Source organism: Elaeis guineensis, chromosome 6 (genome assembly GCF_000442705.2).
Source record: "Elaeis guineensis isolate ETL-2024a chromosome 6, EG11, whole genome shotgun sequence".
In the NCBI taxonomy this organism is placed as follows: domain Eukaryota; kingdom Viridiplantae; phylum Streptophyta; class Magnoliopsida; order Arecales; family Arecaceae; genus Elaeis; species Elaeis guineensis.
Genome location: NC_025998.2, coordinates 6,267,062 through 6,280,992, shown reverse-complemented (window position 1 = coordinate 6,280,992; position 13,931 = coordinate 6,267,062). Strand labels below are relative to the sequence as shown.

At 39.6% G+C, this 13,931-nt stretch overlaps 1 protein-coding gene across 1 annotated transcript in view; it reads right to left on the bottom strand.

Moving 5' to 3' along the window:
* The window catches only part of LOC105047505 (beta-adaptin-like protein A), a 44,414-nt gene that overhangs the window by 28,441 nt on the left and 2,042 nt on the right, over positions 1-13,931 (bottom strand).

Genomic DNA, 13,931 nt, shown 5'->3' with positions numbered 1-13,931 from the left:
CTTCTATACTCAGAGTTCATGTAGAGCATGATGATGAGGGCTAGGTATGGCTCTTGGCTTATGGGCAGTGAGATCCAGGCCGATCTGAGGGCCTCTGCTCTGTGGAGGGAGATCCCTGCATGGGCCTTGGATGTTATCCTCCAGACAAGATGGATGATTGGAGATGGTCACTCTATTAGTATTCTTCATGATACTTGGATTGCGGATATTCCCCTGACCCGATGGCCGATCTTTATCAGATCCGAGGTGACTGACTCGATGATCATATTTGATCTTCTCTATACAGATGGTACAAGATAGGACCTAGCTATAGTGAAATACTTCTTTGGAGAGCAATTGGGTAGGCGTGTGATGTCTTTGGCTGTTCCCTTTCACTGATGTCCGAACATTAGGGTGTGGGGCTCCTCCACTATGGTGAGACCCATTGTTGCTGATCTTTATCGACTGTATTAGTCGGAGGCCATCAGGCATCTAGATGGTGGATGGATTTGGTGGTTAGGGGTTCACCCAAAAGTGAGTCTTTTCCTCTGGAAGGTCACCTGGGGAAGGCTTCTGACCAGGACTGTTATGAGGGAGCAAGGTATGGATATTCATGCTATTTGTCCCAACCGAGGAGTAGAGGAGGAGATGGTTGAGTGCACGCTTTTTCTATGCCCTTCAGCTAGATGGGTTTGGTTCTTAGCGGGTCTACATCATCGGCTTGTTTAGGTAGAGGATCCGATTGGGGCCTTCATTGATTTTCTGAGGGGGAGCGATGGAGGCAATACGTTCTGGGAGGTTGCTATTTGGGCTACCTACATTGTCCAGCACATCTGATTGGCTAGGAATAGTATTGTTTTCAAGTCCAGGAGGTGCCTGATGAGACTCATCTTCGAGAGAGCCCTGATCCTGATGCGGGAGTTGTTAGGTGTAATCTTTAAGCTCTTGGAGACTTGGGACTCCCACCCTGCTCACGTAGTGACTTGATAGGTGTTCATAGTTTGGAAGCCCCCACCTCCAGGATATATGAAGGTTAATTTTGATGGGAGCATCAGGGACATAAGAGGTAGCATGGGTTTTGTCATTCGAGGGCCTAATTCCAGTCTGGTGGTGGCAGAGGGCCAGTACCTGGCTAAGCCGATGGTTCCTAAAGCGGAGCTCCGGGTATCTTGGGCAGGAGTTGTATATGCTTGGCGGATTTTGAGAGTGGATCATATAGCTGTTAGATGTGTGCCCTAGATGTCAGATTGGCTGACACATTCCTTTACAAATCTAAAGATAAATTTATAATTTTGACTATAAAATAATAAATAGATTATTCTTCTATCACATTGTGTACATTGTGTCTGTGATACATCCTTTGAGTTAGTAGGAATGTCAATTCATATTTTCAAGAGTTAAAAATTTAATGCATGAATTTACATAACTAACTCATAAACAGCTCATGACCATAGGATCGTTACGAGGATGGTGATCGATCCGGAAGATTGGTGTACGATCACTTTCTTAGGATAGATGTGTTTTGAGTCTACGGTGTGGAGACATCGAAGCGAGAGTACAGGTATTCGTTGAGAACGAGAGTACTGAGCGTGATCACCTCAAGTAGTTATAAGGAAGTCTACTTTCTCATCGATGACTAGCTCGATGCTGCAGTTGTGTGTCTAGTTCTTTGACCTAAGGTACATCGACAGTTTACCTTGAGTGTGTTATAGTTTGACTACATCATAACTCAGTCTCCTAGCCATTTGGAACCTTGAGGTGTATGTTGGCTGTAGCATATTCATTGTAGGAACTAGATCATACCAAGATGGGATCTATCAACATCGGTAGATAAGAGGAGTAGTCCTATGATGATCGAAAGATCGAGTCCTTAAGCCCATGGTCATGGTAGAGTGAAATAATGAAAAAAAAGTTTTTCATTAGGGTTTCACATCGGACTCAGATCGATCGATTAATTCATATGACTGATGTTGGATTTGACGAGTTCACCTTAATCCTAATTCAGTCGGGACTCATGATAGAGAAATTCAATTACACAGGTAGCTGCACCGAGAGGTTCGTCTTCAGTTCTGATGGATTGCCATCATATACTGTTAGGTGTCATTGATTTTTGAGAGCAATTAGATCGATCATTTTAATTATTTGAATCAGAAGAGTTCTGATCCATCGAAAGGAGTTTCGATGATATCGATGATGAGATCACGACATGTCTCATTACCATACAGAATTGAACCTAACTGGGTCACACTAACAAGGGTTAGGATCTGGATGTCATCAATTAGGCTAGTCCAATTAATTTGGATTAGATCAAATTAGGTTCAAGAAAATCGTGCTAGCACACGATTGAGCCTAACTTTCTCCTCGTGTAATCTTTTCTATCTCGACTGAGCCAAATGTATTTTGACTCACCCAGAGAACCTTGAGAAGGTTTCTCTCAGTCTAAATGAAGCTTGTCCAGCTCAAAAAAATCTTATCTTAATTCATTAGATGAATTTAAGATAACACCTGCTAATTTCTGTCACCTGCCATTTTCATTTTAGGACATCTGTCAAATATTGACATATGGGTCTTACACTGAAGGCCACTTGACAAGAGCTCATTGGAAGAATTTTATGGAGTGTCCACATGCCAAAACTATATTAAATTGGATGCCATAATCAGATTATGGCGTGAGCCTAATTGAATTAAGTGGGTGCCCCAAATGGATAAGGATGAAGAGTCTTGATCAACATGGACTCTTGGGCGCCATCTCCCTTGTGCTTATCCAAAGATGGCGCCAACATAGGAGAGAGGGTGGGAGTTCTTATCTGATGTGATCAGATGACATCACTCCATCAATCAAAACTTTTTTGTATTTATTAAATTTTTTTGATTGGTCGAATGATGTGGCACTGCGCAGCGCAGCAGGGTCTATATAAACCCTGTCTGCACTTAGGGTTTAAGAGATTGCACAAAACCCATCAAAGCTGCCACCCCCTTTCCTCTTCTCCACATCCCATCTGTAGCTCTCCCTCTCCTCTTCATGTCCAAGGAGTTGGACGTCCATCTGGCAAAGGTCTAAGGCGTGGTGATGCCTTGAACAGGAAGGCTGCAGGATTTCTTTGACAGGCTGCTGCTCCAACTTCAGGAAGATTTTTGAAGATCTTTCTAATCATATTTAGTTCTGATTTTTAGAGCAGAGATTTGTGAGGAGAAGATGATCCAGATCTTGCCTGAGTGGATACTGGTAGAGGCCAGAGGATTGCGTGGCTAAATCAGAACCTCAGGCTTGCTACGATCATCTATAGGGTAATCAGATTACCCTTGAGGTATTTCATGTTTCCTCAAGTTTTTAGATTTATTTTTGAATTAATATCAGATAATAAAATTAGATCTAGAGATTTAAATTTAAAATAAATATAGGATAGATTTTTTTTTAAAATTATTTCGCCCCAGATTTGATGAAATCTGGAAGATCCTACAAGAAAAAAGACAGTTTTTTCTTCAACTGGTATTAGAACCAGGTTCATGGCTCAGTTTCAGATCTAATTTAGATCTGATTTTAATTTTAATTTATTTGATATTAAAAAATTTTAAATATCACATCAGATGTGATAGCATCTGAAATCAAAATATTTAAAATTAAATCTGAGAAGATCTAACATGCATGAGATGCATGACTAGACTAGGAATAGTTTTGATCTATGAATAGTTTTGTAAGTTTATATTTTAATGAGATTAAAATATAATTAAGATCTAATTTATTCTCTATTTTTTGATGATATAAATTTTATATTCAGATCAAAAATAGAAAATAAAAATTTAGATAATACATAAGATTGATCTGTTGCATGTCTAGATTAGTTATAGAATTATTCTAGTAACTGTCTAGAATAAATTTTATGTTAAATAATTTAATTTAAATTTTATTTTTCAGATGTTACATGTGATGTATTAAATTTGAAAGCATGTTAATTAGATCAATTTTTGATACATGAGATGTATGTAAAGCATGTATTATTTAGATCTTAAATTGTATATGTGATATGTAAATTTAGATCTAACTAGTTTTGTAGTTAAATTTATATTTCTGATTAAGATGTTCCTCATGGCCGTCTGGTCATAAAAATAAAGTAGGATTTAAAGGCCCTCTCCTCCTATTCAATGGGGTGTTCTTATGACGTGTCGGGGTGCTGTGCGTTCATCCTTAATCAGAAATCAAAACTTACTTTTCTGCAAAACCCTAGATCTTGAAACCTTAGGATTTATTTTACATATTTTATTTATGAATCCAAGACTTAATTAATGAATTAAGCTTATAAAATTTAATTAGGTCTAAAATCGAGAATTTCAGATCTAAGTCATTTTCATAAAATTGGGTTCAGATTTGGGTAGCTCAATTATGTCTAGCGGTTGATCAAACCGAATCAACAGTTGGTTAGGTGGGATCATGAAAGCTAATAATTGACCAGCCTAATAGGATTAAGTCTGGGTCAAGATCGAATCACATTTAGATGTGACTCGATCAAGTTAAGACCTAATTTGGCTCAGTGGTTAGAGCCTGGATTGTAGGCTAACCCAATTAGTTCTGGTTCGATAATTTGGTGTCTAAGATAAGTTGGACAGACGTGACTAACTGATTTTTAATTGGGAGCTACTCGACTCGAATGCATTCTTGTCGAGTTAATGGCATATCCCTTCCACCGGTCTCACTTACTTGGCCATATATGTCAACCCAGTTCTGATTTGAGGTGGCTAATAATTCGAGCTAACCCATGCCACTAGGTTAGTCATAATTGTTATGACTATGTCAAGTCAAGTTTAAAGAGATCTAAATCAATTTTTTTTAAGAAAATATTAAGTCTAGATCTTCCACCATTGTGGATGTGCGGGCCCTTCCCAGGGTTAATTATTCTCGGCTGGATACAGTAGCTCAGTTGCACCAGAAAGATGCAACCATGTCCATTAGGCATTGGATGCTACGAATTAGAGGATGGATTGGGCTCAATATTTCGGATACGGTGAGGGACCCAATCAGGAATCTAGTTCATGCAAATGGTGGGTTTGACTTAACTAAGGATTGGAGCAATATTTCGGGCACGATGAGCTTCATGAAATAGAGACTAAGTTTTGGGTGCATCATGATTAGAGAATCATTGGACAAGAGTTGTCCACTTATCGGTTGACCCATCATCAATAACTGTTATGTGAGGTGATGAGCCAGTTGGTGAGACCGCACCACCCACTAGAAATCACTGATCACGGAGATTTTCACATCTCTACCAAGGAAGTGTAGGGATATGAGAAAATAGTGAGAGCCTACTTTGTTTAAAAATGAAACCCCTAAACAAATTAGTTTAGTTTGATTATAAAATCTAACTAGAAACTGTTGACTCTCTACAGGAAACATATCTGCGTCCAACCCCCTGACCAAAATACTAGACACCTACAAATTGACTGGACCCAATTTCAAGAACTGGTCAAGGAACTACAGAATTATTCTGGGTTCTAAAAAATTGATCCATGTCTTGGATCAGGACCCACCTGCCATGCCAGCACGTCCGACTGCTGAACAGAGAGCGTCTCTGAAAAAATGGACGGATGATGATAACAAAGCAAGGTACTACATGTTGGGTGCAATGTCTGATGACTTGCAGCGTCAACATGAGAATATTATGACTACCCGCCAAATATTGGCTCACCTACAAGAGTTGTTTGGTGAACAAAGTCACGCAGCCAAGTATCAAGTATGTCAAAGATTTTTTAAGGCTAAAATACGTGATGGATAGTCAGTCCAAGATTATTGTTTGACAATGATCAAGGATCTTGAGGAGCTTGAGAAGCTTGGTATCATCTTAGATAAGGATTTTCAGATTGATGTGATCCTTCAGTCATTGTCCGATGCGTATGGTCAGTTCATCATGAACTTTCATATGCATAAGATGCAGTGTACCTTGACTAAGTTAATGAACATGTTGGTTACGGCTGAGCTTTTTTTGAAGGGTTCAAAAGGCTCAGTTCTTACTGTGGAGCGGACTTCTTCCAAGAGAAAGTCTTTTGAAAAGAAAAAGAAGTCTGCGAAGAAGCAGAAGGTGGATGGGAAGAAGAAGAAGACAGAATCGAAGAAGAAGGCTGCTGAAAAGAAAAAATATTTTCACTGCCAATCAGACGGCCATTGAAAGCGGAACTGTCCTCAGTACCTGGTCACCCTGAAGAATAAGAAGGATGGTCCTTCTAGAGGTATGCTATTTTAGAATCTAATCTTATGGTTTCTTCTGCATTCAGTTGGATGCTTGACTCTGGTTCTAATGCTCATTTGTGCACTTCTATGTAGGGTCTTGAGGAGAGCTGGAGGCTGAGGAATGAGAAGATGATCCTACGCATCGAAAATGGAGCAAGAGTTGCTGCTGTGGCCGTGGGAACCTACCCTCTGCGATTACCGTTAGGATTAGATTTATTTCTTAGAGATTGTTATTATGTGCCTGCAGCAAGCAGGAATTTGATTTCTGTTTCATGTTTAGCACAAGAAGGCTATGTGATTAGCTTTCATAAGGACCATTGTAACATATTTTATGAAAATAATAAAGTTGCAAATGATTTTCTTATTAACGATCTCTATCAGCTACATATTGATGTATCTGTATTTAATATCGAGCAAAATATGAATGCCATAAGAATTAAAAGGCCTAGAGATAGTCTAAATGATAGGTATCTGTGGCACCTAAGGCTAGGTCATATAGCAGAAGATAGGGTTAACAAATTGGAGAAATCTGGGCTATTGAGTCCGTTGACTTTCGAGTCATATCCAGTTTGTGAATCATGCCTTTAAGGCAAAATGACCAAGCTCCCTTTTGTAGGATATGGAGAAAGGGCCACAGACCTACTTGCCCTAGTATATAAGGATATGTGCGGCCCATTTGATGTGCCGGCTAGAGGCAACTATGTCTACTTCATTACCTTTACCGATGATATGTCTAGGTACGGGTATGTGTTTCTAATGAAACACAAGTCTGAAGCCTTTGAAAGGTTCAAAGAATTCAGACATGAAGTAAAAAAATAAACAGAAAAGCCCATTAAAGTTCTTCGATCAGATCGAGGAGGTGAATACCTTAATCGAAAGTTCCTAGACTATTTTAAGGACAATGGCATAGTCTCTCAATGGACTCCATCTACAACACCACAACTCAACGGGGTTTCAGAACGGAGAAATCGGACCCTATTAGATATGGTCCGTTCCATGATGAGCTTCACGGACCTCCCTGAGTTTCTTTGGAGATATTATCTCATGACAGTAATATATGTATTGAATAAGATTCCATCTAAAATTGTTCCTACCACACCATATGAGATATGGCATGGTAAAAAGCCAAGTCTGCATCATCTCAGAATTTGGGGTTGTCCGGCTCATGTCAAGAGACAGCAGGCGGACAAGTTAGAGTTCAGATCTTTTAGAGCTCAATTTATAGGATATCCTAAAGAGTCATTAGGATACTATTTCTATATTCTGGAAGACCACAATGTGATTGTGAGTCGAAATACTATTTTTCTTGAAAAATAGTTTATTCAAGATGGTGGCATCGAAAGAATAATTAAGCTCAAGAAGAATGTCTCCCAAAAGCAATGAGCTAAAGAATCTAAGGAACCCAATCAATTAGAATCAGTCCTAACACAACCTCTTCCACTTCGTAGATCGACTAGGATTTTTCATCCTCCTGAAAGGTACTTAGGTACCATACAGGAGGATGTAGAGGAAATATTCCTCATGGAAAATGGAGCTCATGGTGATGATCCCAAGACCTATGACGAGGCGATATCAGATATCGACTCTGAGAAATGGTTAAAGGCAATGAGATTAGAAATTGACTCGATGCACTCAAACCAAGTCTGAACTTTGGTAGATCCACCTGAAGGTATTGTACCTATTGGGTGTAAATGAATCTTCAAGAGAAAGATAGGTGCAGATGAGAATGTAGAGATATTCAAAGCTAGGCTCGTAGCGAAAGGTTATAGTCAGCACGAAGGCATTGACTATCAGGATACCTTCTCGCCTGTAGCCATGCTAAAATCCATCCGCATATTGCTTGCTATTGCAGCTTGTTTCGATTATGAAATATGGCAGATGGATGTGAAAACGGCATTCTTAAATAGACATTTTGAGGAAGATATCTATAAGGAACAACCATTTGGTTTCACATCCAGTGATGATGATCACAAGGTCTGCAAGCTGCAAAGATCCATTTATGGACTTAAGCAAGCATCTCGGAGCTGAAATACTCGTTTCAATGATGTGATCAAAATATTTGGTTTCATCAAGAATAAGGAGGAACCATGTGTGTTCAAAAAGGTCAGTGGGAGCGCAGTTGTCTTCCTTGTATTGTACGTAGATGACATTCTCCTAATTGAGAATGACATTCCCATGTTGACTTCAGTCAAAGTATGGTTGTCTAAGGAGTTCTCTATGAAAGATCTAGGAGAGGCATCCTTTATATTGGGTATTAAGGTCTATAGAGATAGACCAAATAGGATGCTTGGACTTTCACAGAAGATGTACATAGAGGAGGTGCTAAAAAAGTTTAGCATGAAAAACTCCAAGAGAGGTTTAGTACCTTTTAGACATGTCATTCATCTCTCCAAAAAGATGTATCTTAGCACACCTGAGGAGATTGAACGCATGAGCAAAATCTCTTATGCTTCGGCAATAGGGAGCCTCATGTATGCCATGCTATGTACACGACCTGATATAGCCTATGCTGTGAGTGTCACAAGCAGATATCAGTCGAATCCAGGCGAAGAGCACTGAACTTCTGTGAAATGTATCCTTAAGTACTTGAGAAGAACTAAGGATATATTTTTTAGAATGAAATATTCTCAACAATTCAAGATTAATATTCTCATAAATCCAAATGGATGATGCGGTGTTTTTTAGAATGAAATATTGAAGTCTAAACGGCACCGTTCCAAAATAAAAGTAAGTTTATGAAATACTACATTGGTTGGATTCGGTTTCATATGGATTAAAAATATAGGAACCAAATCTAACTGTAGATAATTGATGTTTTTATAAACTTTCAATCTGATTCCACCCAATTTATATCTTTCAACCGATCGAAATCGATGTTTATTGGGTTAGATTGGGTGGATTACTTCGGGTTTCAGTTATTTGCTCAGCCCTACTGAGGAGGACTGAGGCTGAGGGGGCAGAGCATGCCATTCAGGAGTGGATGGAGGGTTGGTAGGCTCAGACCCTTTCGATGATGGGTAAGGTTACCTTAGTCAAGTCAGTGCTCAGCTCCATGCCTATTTATCTTCTTTGGAATGTCATCCTGCCCAAGACTATAGTGCAGGGGATTGAGCAACTATTCCAAAGCTTTTTATGTGGATTGCAGGCTGGGGGTTGTGGGGTGTGCATTTAGTGGCTTGGGATGTGGTGTGCCAGTCACAGCAAGAGGGTGGTTTGGGGATTCGGTCCTTAGCCACTAGGTGGAAGGTCTTGATCGCTCGGCATGCTGCCAGATTTCTTCTATACCCGGAGTTCATGTAGAGCATGATGATGAGGGCTAGGTATGGCTCTTGGCCTATGGGCAGTGAGATCCAGGCCGGTCTGAGGGCCTCTGCTCTGTGGAGGGAGATCCCTGCACGGGCCTTGGATGTTATTCTCCAGACGAGATGGATGATTGGAGATGGTCACTCTATTAGTATTCTTCATGATACTTGGATTGCGGATATTCCCCTGACTCGATGGCCGATCTTTATCGGATCCGAGGTGACTGACTCGATGATCATATTTGATCTTCTCTATACAGATGGTACAAGATAGGACCTAGCTATAGTGGAATGCTTCTTTGGAGAGCAATTGGATAGGCGTATGATGTCTTTGGCTATTCCCTTTCACTGATGTCCGAACATTAGGGTGTGGGGCTCCTCCACTATGGTGAGACCCATTGTTGCTGATCTTTATCGACTGTATTAGTCGGAGGCCATCAGGCATCTAGATGGTGGATGGATTTGGCGGTTAGGGGTTCACCCAAAAGTGAGTCTTTTCCTCTAGAAGGTCACCTGGGGAAGGCTTCTGACCAAGACTATTATGAGGGAGCAAGGTATGGATATTCATGTTATTTGTCCCAACCGTGGAGTAGAGGAGGAGATGGTTGAGTGCACGCTTTTTCTATGCCCTTCAGCTAGATGGGTTTGGTTCTTAGCGGGTTTACATCATCGGCTTGTTCAGGTAGAGGATCCGATTGGGGCCTTCATTGATTTTCTGAGGCGGAGCGATGGAGGCAATGCGTTCGGGGTGGTTGCTATTCGGGCTGCCTACATTGTCCAGCACATCTGATTGGCTAAGAATAGTATTGTTTTCAAGTCCAGGAGGTGTCCGATGAGATTCATCTTCGAGAGAGCCCTGATCTTGATGCGGGAGTTGTTAGGTATAACCTTTAAGCTCTTGGAGACTTGGGACTCCCACCTTGCTCACGTAGTGACTTGATGGGTGTTCATAGTTTGGAAGCCCCCACCTCCAGGATATATGAAGGTTAATTTTGATGGGAGCATCAGGGACATAAGAGGTAGCACGGGCTTTGTCATTCGAGGGCCTAATTCCAGTCTGATGGCGGCAGAGGGCCAGTACCTGGCTAAGCCGATGGTTCCTAAAGCGGAGCTCCGGGTATCTTGGGCAGGAGTTGTATATGCTTGGCGGATTTTGAGAGCGGACCATATAGCCATCAAGGACGACTAGCTGTTATATTGTTTTGGATTCAGAGGTGTACGTAGGGAGTGGTTGACCATCCTCTTTGCAAGATATATCCATTTTCCTCTTGAGATGCACTGGACTCATAGTCACATGTCTTTTGGGAGGTAAATACTAGAACTGATTGGGTGGTGGCCTATGTTGCGGAGCATAATGGAGACTTTTTTGTGGATTTCTTTGGGAGTAGTCTAGGCAATTTAGGGATATTTTATTTTTTGATTTTTTTAGATGTATTCAGATAAGATTTGTTTGAATACTCCATCTTAACAAATAAATAAATAAACAAATAAAGTGAAACGATAGGCTACCGCCAGATTGCCGGCTTAACCCTGTTTTCTGTAATTTTTTTCTCCTGAAACTGATTTTTTTATGTTAAAAAAATAGGCGACCGCTTGGTTATGTCGAATTGCCCTTCGCGTGCTTGAGTTGCTGCCTAATCTGCTGCTTTGTTCCTCGCGTTCTGTAGCTTCGAATGCATATATGACCCGCTTCCATAACTAAATATCTTGTAACAATGGGTTAGTTTGATGATGTTGTACATGTTTGAATGGAGTAGGGATATAATATCCTGTACAGCGAGCATGTGAACCGATATGAAAGAATGCGATTTTGAAGAATTGAATTTACTAATAGTTGAGGATTTGCAAACTAAATCATGTTCAGAATTCAAAAGATGAAAATATCAGGCATGGAAGCGATCTCCTTTTAAGAAAATTGGCTATCTAGTCACTCTAATGAGGTGTGCACACGAGTAGTAAATTTATAAATTTTTTGAAGAATAAAAGATATCACACTTTTGAGTACGAAGTTTAATAATTAGGCTTTTGATTTTGAAATTTATAAATATTTGAAAAACTTTGGGCCTGATCCTTGTTTCCTGGTCATTGATGATTATCTTTCTATAACAAGCCAATTTTTTACATTTAGGAGTGTACAAGACAATGCATTTTTTTCCACAGACAAGTGTCTATTTTACAAAAACATGGATGATATATAAAGGGGCACAAATGTTTTTTGAGTGAAAAAATGCTGCTACAATTAAGTGTCAAAAAGAAAATACATAAAATTTTAATGTGAAGTATGAGCCAAGCCGTTTTATTACATATGGTTGTGTCTGTTTCATGGTGAACTATTTTATTAACAATTTTCTTGAGGGACAAAGTAAAGCTATTACTGGCAATCACAAGATTTTATTTTATTATTATTATTTTTTTAAAATTTTTTTTGCCTTAAATCATATCTGCAATCAAGTTTGGACTGGTGCAAGCATGAAACCCATCGAAGTCAAATTTTCTCTTGGCTTTTGGGTTTAGACTTAGCCCTAACCATGAACCAAATGGTCTTGGACATTTCACTCGATGATTAGCATTGGTTAGGTATACATCACAATTAAGTACAGGGCCAACTGTTGGTACTATAGATTATTGATAGGCCGGTCCTGACATTTTTAGGCCTGGGGTCAATAAAAAAAATTTATTAAAATTAATATATTTAAATATAATTATTCATAGCAGATTGAAAGAGGAGGATTGAAGAGATTTACTTGACTTTTTGACGGATTTTGATCTGATTTTTGACATCCAAATAAGGAAGAATCACGATGGACAGCAGAATAGGATGAAAAGATCGGAGACGGAGGAGGCGGGGGAGAGGAGCTACAGATTGTGAGAGGGAGAAGACGTTTGGTTTATCCAAAAAAATCGTTGGGTGCTGGGGTTCGGGAGAGGAAGAAGGCATTTGATTTATCCAGACAAAAAAAAAAATAGGAGCCTGGGGCGGTCGCCCGCTTTGACCCGCCCCAGGCCGGCCGTGGTATTGAAACAGGAGATCCATCTCACTCTAAAACACTAAAGTCGAGCAACCCCAACTGGTCTGGTGGATTATCTATAGATTTGATTTAATGATTTAAATGAATTAGTCCTAAGCCTGTTTTTCCAATTTGACTAGATGATCTGATCCCAATTTTGAGAGCCACTAGTTCATTTGGGCTAGGTCGAGTTAAGCACAATCCAAACCCAACCCATTGCATTCTAATCTTGGTTAAATTGGGCCTAGATTTGTAAAAGCAACATGCTCTTTATTTTTATTTAGAAGAAAATAAATAGTTATATGGAAAATAAATATAAAAATTTATAGCAGAAGGTGTTGATATCAATCCTACTACTAATTCTGTTGGCAAGAGCATGGTTCAATCTAAATTGCATTGGATCGAGATATCCTAGTTTGAGTCTAAATCTATAAATAGTCATGATCAACATATCTATTGGGAGATGGGAATACCCACATACATCCAATCCAAATTTTCAAACTCGTCAATTTTTTGACTCGAGCCGGCCCCAAGAGCCTAATCAAGTTGCCATGCCTCATCCAATTCATGCTTCATTTGTGGCCTTGATAGAAATTGATACGCCAGCTTTAGGTTGTTGTAACAATAATTGCAAACCCTAATTGCACAAGTTGAGACCAATTTGTGGTTTGATGCCTCGATATCCCAAGCAAAGCTTGAAAAAATATTGAGATGGCACCTTACACCCATATAAAACACTCTTTAAAAATCCATATAGCACATTAGATTTAACTAGAAGAAGAAAAAAGTTCACACCCTTACATCATATGCATCATGTGGTCAGTACCATGCCAGTCACCTCATCTCTTTTTTAAAGTTTCATTCATCATGCACTTATCTTGATGATCCATCTACAATTAAGAGATAGATGATTGACATGGTGCACAACTATATTGGTGCATATAATGTACGATATAATTACTCTTTGCATAAAAATTCTATATTACTCACCGTCGACTTTCCATCCTAGCTTCATCCAAGGCTCATTATTACCGTTCCACCCATAATGCAACCCCAAACCTTCACATGCCTAGACCCATTCATGGCTCGAAGGTCCAAAATTCCAAGTTGAGCTTGAGTTCCATGCTTCGTGGTCCAAAAAATATCAATTTTCTACTCAATGCAATCCTAAAAGCCTTATTTAGTATTTTTGTAGGAATAGAGGCTATTAACATGTCCAGCCAACGGTTTTGAAGGATTTGTCCCTTTACCAAAAAAAAAAAAAAAAAAGAAAAAAAAAAAAAAGAAAAAGGGCTTGCCCAAGTGGGCCCTCTCCTCCTACAAAATCGCGTTAGGAAAATCTAGTCCAATCCAAACAGGGACGTTCCGCAAAATTTCTGTTGGCCGTCAACTTGCCCTAGCATTTACTAACGCGCGTGCTCC